The sequence below is a fragment of the Myotis davidii genome, unplaced genomic scaffold, assembly GCF_000327345.1.
Source record: "Myotis davidii unplaced genomic scaffold, ASM32734v1 scaffold299, whole genome shotgun sequence".
NCBI lineage: Eukaryota > Metazoa > Chordata > Mammalia > Chiroptera > Vespertilionidae > Myotis > Myotis davidii.
Genome location: NW_006293088.1, coordinates 8606750 through 8615145, shown reverse-complemented (window position 1 = coordinate 8615145; position 8396 = coordinate 8606750). Strand labels below are relative to the sequence as shown.

Sequence of the window (8396 nt, the reverse complement as noted above, 5' to 3'; positions counted from 1 at the left end):
AGTTTCATGCAGCCATCAGTTTTTGTTCGTTGGAGTTTTGTGGTGTCTTAACCCCTTCAGTGGTGGATCTGAAAGTTATTGGAAGCCTGTATCCGAGAGGACTGGCCAGAGTTCTTTCTACAACTTTCTTTGAAGATGAAATACTTCTTTAGAAACATGTTTTTCAAAAAGCATGACAGTAAAAATAATCTGTATATAAAAGCCAAGCAACCAGAACGACCAGAACAACTGGAATGACCAGTCGCTATGATGTGCACTGCAGCCTGGCAACGGACCCAATTGGGGGTGGGGCGGGCCAGCCAACCTCCGGCGGCCCCTCCCCCAGGTCAGCCCTGCCCCCGATTGGCTCCCCCAACCCTGATGGGGGTGGGGCTCACTGGCCAATCTCCGGCGGCCCCTCCCCCAGGTCAGCCCTGCCCCCGATTGGCTCCCCCAACCCTGATGGGGGTGGGGCTCACTGGCCAATCTCCGCCCCTCCCCCTTGCCAGCCTGCCCAATCGGGGGCAGGACCAGGCAGCCAACCTCCCGCAGCCTCTCCCCCCAGCCGGCCCCAATCAGGGCGGGCCAGCCGACCCCACCCATGCATGAATCCGTGCACCAGGCCTCTAGTAACTTTCTATAAATGACAAAAACCCAACAACTTTAAAACGGCCATGGGTACAGATCTGATGGGAGCCCCTTACAATGTCATTGACATGAAATGTGGTTATTTCTGTGGCACACCACATTTTAAGATAATAACTAGAATTAAAGCCCTTACATTGTACCAGGACATCTGATTTCTAAGCATGTCACACACCTGCTGGGACACTTACACGTACCTGAATGAATATAACATACAGCAGCCTTAGGATGACCTCTCCTCTGGTAACACCACCTATGGAATTTAACACAGCGACTACTTATTAGTTGAACTTCTCCCTTCTCATAAGGCGAGAGGACAAATCTTTTGAGATGCTCCAGGGACCCTCCAAAAAAAAATCCCTTCAAGGTCAAAAGGACTTCATTTAGAATTGGATTTGGGGGGACGGAGTCAGAAATATCACAGGTTTGGTCACTTGATTAAGTACGGCCTCAGGTCATGATGAAACAATAATTACCCCTTTCACCAAAGCGACAATGAAAGATTCCAAAGGCAAGTGCAGACGGCTACATGGTTCTGAGCAAAACGCAGCTCTTAGCATCGAGAAGACGAGGTTTACTTACGTAACCAGCGACTGATGATAAGATGACACAGCACAGGGAGTTATTACGATGAAACATAAAATCTTTGCTTTCTAGGCAGCCTGCCCGAAAGGTAAAAAACCTTTCACCATCTCTTATCATGAGCAGACCAATAATCCAAGACAACTTTGTCCTTTTCACAGAGAGAAAACCAAATTCTAATTTTGCACCAGTGTATTTCTGCTATAAATTTTCATTTATTCCTTTTAAAACACTTAATCGTATCCATTCTAATCTCAGCCAGTTAAACCACGCATAAAATTCCTTTCCCACGACTTCTATTCCCACAAACCTTTCTGTAACTTTTTTACATTCAAATTTCATCCTGTGTTTTCCTTTTCCCCATTCTGAAATAGCCAGTTCAAGATGAGGACAGAATGACTGTCTTTTCTCTCAACAAAAATGCATCTCTGTGCTTCAGACCTCCTCTTACCAAAACACATTTTCTCGTTTCCTGGCGAAGGGAGATGCTTCCCTTGCTTTTATGATTTTTTATTTGTGGAAGTTTTAATTACAAATGTTCACTAGAATTCTTAGCCCTTAGAAACCTTAGTTTCTAGTGAAAACTAAGCCGTTGTGAGCTGCCTGTTTTGGAAGCATTCTTTATTTTATTTATTTTTAAACTATATTTTTATTAATTTCAGAGAGGAAGAGAGAGGGAGAGAGAGATAGAAACATCAATGATGAGAAAGAATCATTGATCAGCTGCCTCCTGCACGCCCCACACTGGGGATGGAGCCCACAACCCGGGCACGTGCCGTGCCTGGGAATCGAACCATAACCTCCTGGTTCATAGGTCAACGCTCAACCACTGAGCCACGCTGGCCAGGCATACCAGCATTCTTTAGCTTGGTAAGGCTATGAATGAATTTATCTCATAGTCTCTGGAAACATCTGCTTTCTTACTGTACATATTTTTATGTGGCATGAGACATGTTTCTGCGAATCCAAATATGTTTAGTTTCTCTGTGGTAAGAAGCCAAAAGTGGAAAAGCTTATGTTCAATAATCAAGTGTTTTTGTATTTTATCTTATTTGGAAGTGAGCTAGATAGTTAATAAATTCCCATCAATTAATTAAATTTAGTAAAACTCTGAAGTTTCAAGTTACCAAAAAGACTTGGGAAATGATTTAAGTAGACATAAACCATAATTACTGTTGAAAAGTTCACTTACACACTCTTATCCCACGTATATATCTCCCTAATTCAGTTGTTCTTAACAGATGATTACTCATGAAAATTTCCGGAGACATGAAAGCAGTGCGCCATCATCTTCAATCACTTTTCTTGCTGACAGGTTTTGTGGGAGAGAGAACAGGCGCGCCTCTGGCTTTAGGAAACCCAGGTAGAGTGAACGTTTATGCTAACGCTGTTAACTTGCACGACAAGCCTGCACTAACGAAACTGACAAACCGAAACTCGCTTTCATTTACTGAAAATTGGGTTCGATCGTGTCTATTTCTGAGTTTTAGGAATACTTAATTCATAAGTGCTTCTTTTTAAGATAATGAAAGAGAGAGCTCTTTTCCAAATCAATTTTGGCAAGACCACCCGGAAACGGAAAACTATCACATGTGTGTACCATACATTCACAGACACACGTGAATACACAGACAGACACACACAGAAACCCTGTACAGCAAGCATGTCAAGCTCGCAGGCCACGAGTTTGACATGCTTGCTACAGCTTCCATTAGGAGATGTTGCCAGGAAGCAGGTACCACAAACGCACTAGTGTCTAAAGGACAGCTGACTCCACACTGGCAGCTGGGACACAGTAAGGCCATCTGCTCCAGGGGCTGAAGGAAGCCTCCAGCTGATATCTGTGGGGAGGACTTCGAGGGTTTGTGTTGAACTTGGGGGGCACCTGAAGGCGGCTGTGGGTCAGATTTGGGGCAAGAGAGGCAGTTTGTATTCTGAGGCCCCGCCTTTTCCCTCTGTCTTAGGCGTTGCCTTCATTCTGCCCAGGGTGTCTGCGCCCCAGAGCTGTGCTAAGATATATGTCTTGGAGGGACAGAGCAAGGATGCAAGTTTTCTCCTCGGAGTTTGGGGGTATATTTGTCCGTCCTCAGTCTAGGTTGATTATGATTTAAAGTTATCCATGTTTTGCATAAGTGCAGACCAACTGTCCTCCCAGCTTCATGGTGTTTACAGTGTCGGCATTGTCTGTGCCAGGTACGGAGGGGTCTGAGGGGACTTGGGCTGCTCTCAGTTATACTTCTGGAACCGGACAGCCAAGGGGTCTGGGCTGCCTGTCACTACCTGAGCCAATTCAGCAGAGATGGGGCGGAATCCTATATGAGCATTTATCCCAGTCCTGCCGGCAGCGTTGGGGAGCAGCAGGTCACCCACAACAATCCGCTCTGCCCCCACCACGAGCGCGGCTTATAGTGAGGAGGACAGACCACATGGGAAGTAGGCCAAAGGGACGCCAAATGGGCATCCCACAGGTAAGCAGGCTGGGGATGGCAAAGGCCTGCGGGGGCGCAAAGGGCTGGCGACTCTGGTTTCATCAACAAGGTTGCAGATGTTCCCATGATGATAGGCAGCTCCCGGATGGGAGGGCGGGCCCATTTCCAGGTGAGCGCCCAGGTCCCACGTGCAGCTCCCAGCCAGGTGAGCCTGTGCCTTCTTTCATCAGAACAACAATCACGGCTAACAGGGCAGGTGAACACTTCTTACAGTTCTCGCTGGTCCCCATCTTCTATTTCTGCCCCATAACCTCTGCACCTCTGCGGACTCCAGCTGTAAGTCAGGAATTGTTGATTCTCGCCCCTTTTCGTCTCTGTTCCTCAAGCTGTCTTCAAAGAATCGAGCGCCTTCTCCGAGATAATGCTCTGAGGATGACTAGCCCACCCACCCGCACTATTTTGAATTTGCCGTTTTGTGTAGCAGGGAGAAAGTGTTCTACTGAGGTGGATGGGAAAGATGTCTCCTGTCTGGAACCTCGAGCATTCCACAGAGGCCTCCAGGCCTCTCGTTTCTGAGACTGTTTCACTTTAGAGCAGTTCACCTTACGGGGCGAGTCTCCCCCCTGTTCCTCTCAGCCCCGAGTGTCAGCCTGTAGCTCAGCCGCCTCCTGGTCATTTGCCGGCGGCCTGGAGGGTCCCTGGCCATCTGTCTCCCCGGTGTGGGGGTGAGGAGCATTCTCCAGGGCCTCGGGCTTGTTCATAATTACAGAATTATCACGGTGGGAGCACCTCCCTTACAAGGCCCCTGTGAGGGGGCTGTGAATGGCCTTTCATTTTTAAGTGCCTCTTTAAATTTGGTGGGATCGTCTGAGAGTGAAGTTAAAAGGCTTTGTAATTTAAAAGATCTGCTGCTGCCCAGGGGACATGAGCTCGCTGGTGGGGGTCCCAGACGCATCTGCAAAGGATCCTGCCTAGAAAGGCCGGAAGCTGGCAAAGCCTGCAGAGTGGGCCTCACTGCCCGTCCGGGGCTTCTGGATCCACTTCCCGCTCTCAGCACCCACGTGAGCAGCCTGCCTGTCCTGGGCCAAGAGGTCGGCTGGAGTGCCCTCTAACGCTCACAGGGGAGGGGGTTAGGACAGCAGGGGCTGTAAGCTGTAGATCAGAGGTCCTCAAACTTCTTAAACAGGGGGCCAGTTCACTGTCCCTCAGACATTCCACACATGCGCACTGCGGGCCCGGAACAAGTCAGCTGCTAAGCAGGACAGGCAGCGGCAGCAAATCACCCAGTGGGCCGGATATGAAGTAAAAAAACAAAATGGGAACAAATACAATATTTGTATTTGCATGTGGCCCGCGGGCCGTAGTTTGAGGACGCCTGCTGTAGATGATGGTGGAACCCAGGCTGTCGCAGGGGATGGTGAGAAAAGCGTGGCCCGGATCCGCGCACGGGAGGAGAAGGTGGTGCAGCGAGGTTTATTCGTGACGTGAAGTCAAAGGAGCGCCTCTCCCCAGTTTCCATCGTCCCATCTCTGTCCGTCCACCATAGAACGTCCAGCCCTGTCCTCAGCAAGGCCCAGACAAAGGCCAATGGCCAGGGATTCTGCTTCCTATGAAAGCTTAGTCTTTTTGGAGCCCACATGATCTGCAGGCCCAGGCTGCTGAGAGAGAGAGAGAGAGAGAGAGAGAGAGAGAGAGAGAGAGAGAGATTGATTCTTTGTTCCCCTGGGGTTTTAACCAGGAACTCTGTCGACATAACCAATCATCTTCCCAAGCTCAGAAACTTCCCACTCTCTGGCCAATGATTTCTTTCCCAGGTGAGACTGACCGGCCTCTGTGGTCAGGCACCTGCCTGAGCCATTCACCTCCATGGACCATGTGCTCGCTCCCCCTGTGCTGTGTCCCCTCCCCTGTGACCTGCGGAGGGACCTGTGGCTCCCGGGAGGGGTGTGGAGCACACAGGCCGTGCCCCCAGCCGCCCTGCCCCACATGCCTGGCTCCCTCGCTCCATCACTAATGGTTCACGAGCTGCGGTAGCAGAGGTGCTGGGAGCTCAGAGGTGCTGGGAGGCGGGGCCGGATTTCCGCAAGGGGCGTGGATGTTGGATGTGGACTTTAGTTCTGAGTCTGATTCCTGTTCTCTCATCTTCCTGAAGGCGTTCCCCAAGACTGCGTTCCTTTGAATCCGCCTTTCGCCTCGGTCTTTCCACGGTACCAGTAAGACAGTTGTCTAGGATGAGAGCTCTCTAGAAAAAATGGGGTTTTCTTTTAAATGTAGTGAATCCAAAGGCTCACTGTCTGACCGCTGATGAGTAGGGTCTTGTATGAACCTCAGTGAGGACTCAGACCAACACGCCTTTTCATGGCTTAACTATGGACACTAGAGGCATCTGGAAAGGAGATACAAAGAGGCAGGCCTTTCACAAGATCCAGGAGTTCCCCCCGTCTAGCCCAAGAAAGAGGAGACCTTCCTCGCCACAAGTGAGGAGAACGGTGGCCGCCTGCTGTGGCTCCACAGTTGAGCGTCGGCCTCTGAATCAGGAGGTCACGGTTCGACTCCCGGTCAGGGCACAGGCCCGGGTTGCAGGCTCAGTGCCCAGTGTGGGACATGCTGGAGGCAGCCGATCAGTGATTCTCCCTCATCATTGATGTTTCTCTCTCTCCCTCTCCCTTCCTCTCTGAAATCAATAAAACATATATTTTTAAAAAGACTCTTCCTGGGCGCGTTAGGCCTGACTGCCTTCGGCTCGGATGATCTGCATGCTGAAGTGGTTCTGTCCCCTCGAACACAAAGGTCAGGTCAGAGGAAGGTGGTTTCCGTGGGCCCTGCAGCTGCGCTGCTGGCTGTGGACAGGACAGTGTTGGGGGAGTCACTCTCTCTGGGTCAGAGCAGTTCCCATGGGAGGACAGGCGCCTGAAGACGAGGGTCTGAGCCGGGCAGGAGGGCACAGGGACAAAGCCCTGTCCTAGTTCCCAGGAAGCTGGGTGTCACTCACACCCTGTCTCCTGGGGGTGGGGGGCCAGGAGAGAGGCGGGGCGCTGGGGCCCAGGTGTCCTTGCCCCCTCTCAGGAGTGTCTTCCTTCCTGTTTGGAGGGGGCGCGACAAGCGCAGAGCCGTCTAGAGGGTCAGATGTGTTCCTTTCCTTAGCCCTTAGGCCAGGAGTGGGGAACGTCCACCCGCGGGCCATATAAGATCTGAGAAATCACTTGGTCTGGCCCCTTCAAGGCGTTAGGGGTGAGTCAGTTAAAGGTTTGACCAAATATAGCAGGCTCATTTTTTTGTTTTTTCTGTTTAACAGGCTTTTTTTTTGGGGGGGGGGTGTCAATCCTCACCAGAGGGTATTTTTCTATTGATTTTCTTTTTTAGAGAGAGATAGAGAGTAAGGGGGAAGGAGGAGAGAGAGAGAGAGAGAAATATCGATGTGAGAGAGACACATCGATTGGTTGCCTCCTACATGCGCCCTGACCAGGGCCCAGGATCAAGCCCGCAACCGAGGTACATGCCCTTCACAGGAAACGAATCTGGGACCTTCAGTCCGCAGGCGGATGCTCTATCCACAGAGCCAAACTGGCCAGGGCTGGCAGGTTAATTTTTAAGCTGGTAATTTTGTGTGGCCCTTGAATAATATTATAAACTAGAGGCCCGGTGCACGACATTGTGCACTGGGGCGGGGGCGGGGGAGGTCCCTCAGCCCGGCCTGCGCCCCCTTGCAGTCCGGAAGCTCTCAGGGGATGTCCGCCTGCTCACCTGGGATCAGGCCTAAGCTGGCAGTCAGATATCGCTCTCACAGTCTGGGACCCCTTGCTCCTTACCACCTGCCTGCAGCGGAGAGGCTTCGGCCACTGCCACTGTGCTCGCCAGCCATAAGCCTGGCTCAGGGCTCCTGGTTGAGCAGCGCACCCCCTGTGGGAGCGCACTGACCACCAGGGGGCAGCTCCTGCGTTGAGCGTCTGCCCCCTGGTGGTCAGTGTGCATCATAGCAACCAGTCATTCTGCTGTTCGGTCGAATTGCATATTGGCTTTTTATTACATAGGATTATTATATAGGATACCCACATGGCAGAAAACAGGTTCACACCCCTGCCTTAGGCAGTGGCCGTAGCACAGCAGTTGCACTTGGGGCCCCTCTCCTGAGTCTTGGTGGGGCGGGAGCTCACAGGGCTCTGGAGCTGGGCAGGGACTGAGGGCAGGGCTGACGCTGTGGAGGCGGCACTGTGGGCCCAATAGTCCAGCTCACCTGCCACCTGGATGTGGAAGGGAACTGGAGGTTTCCAGGCGCCCTGTGGGCGTGACACAGAGCCGTCAGGTGACAGCCTGTGACAACACGGAGGTCTTCCCAGTTGTTTGAGTCCCGCAGACTTAGGGAGGAAACCCGAACCGACCCGAACCCACTGCACGGGGATTGGGGGCTGAAGGGTTGGGGCCTGTGATTCCCCAGGGACCGTGCTTAGCCCTGACCTCGCTGAGGGACACAGCGGCTGGGCGGGAACCACAGTGAGCTGCGGTCGCCCCGGCCTGGGTGTTTCCCCTACGGACCATGGGATAGTGAGCCGTTGATAGCCGGTGTTCTGTGCCTGGTGGTGAGATGGCCCCAGAGCAGAATGGGGTGGAGGCTGCTGACCGGGGGCGGGAAGGAGGGCTGGTGGCTCTCTCCCTCTACCTCTGGTGCTGGCGGGAACCTGAGCCACCTGCCTGGGGGGTGACAGGATCCTGCTGGCCTCATGGGTGCTCGGAATCACTCACACTGTGCTGACTTTTCGGTGC

The 8396-nt window shown here is 52.2% G+C and overlaps 1 protein-coding gene across 1 annotated transcript in view; it reads left to right on the top strand.

Moving 5' to 3' along the window:
- Window positions 1–8396, top strand: part of CAMTA1 (calmodulin binding transcription activator 1) — a 749204-nt gene that overhangs the window by 384811 nt on the left and 355997 nt on the right. The window lies entirely within an intron of this gene.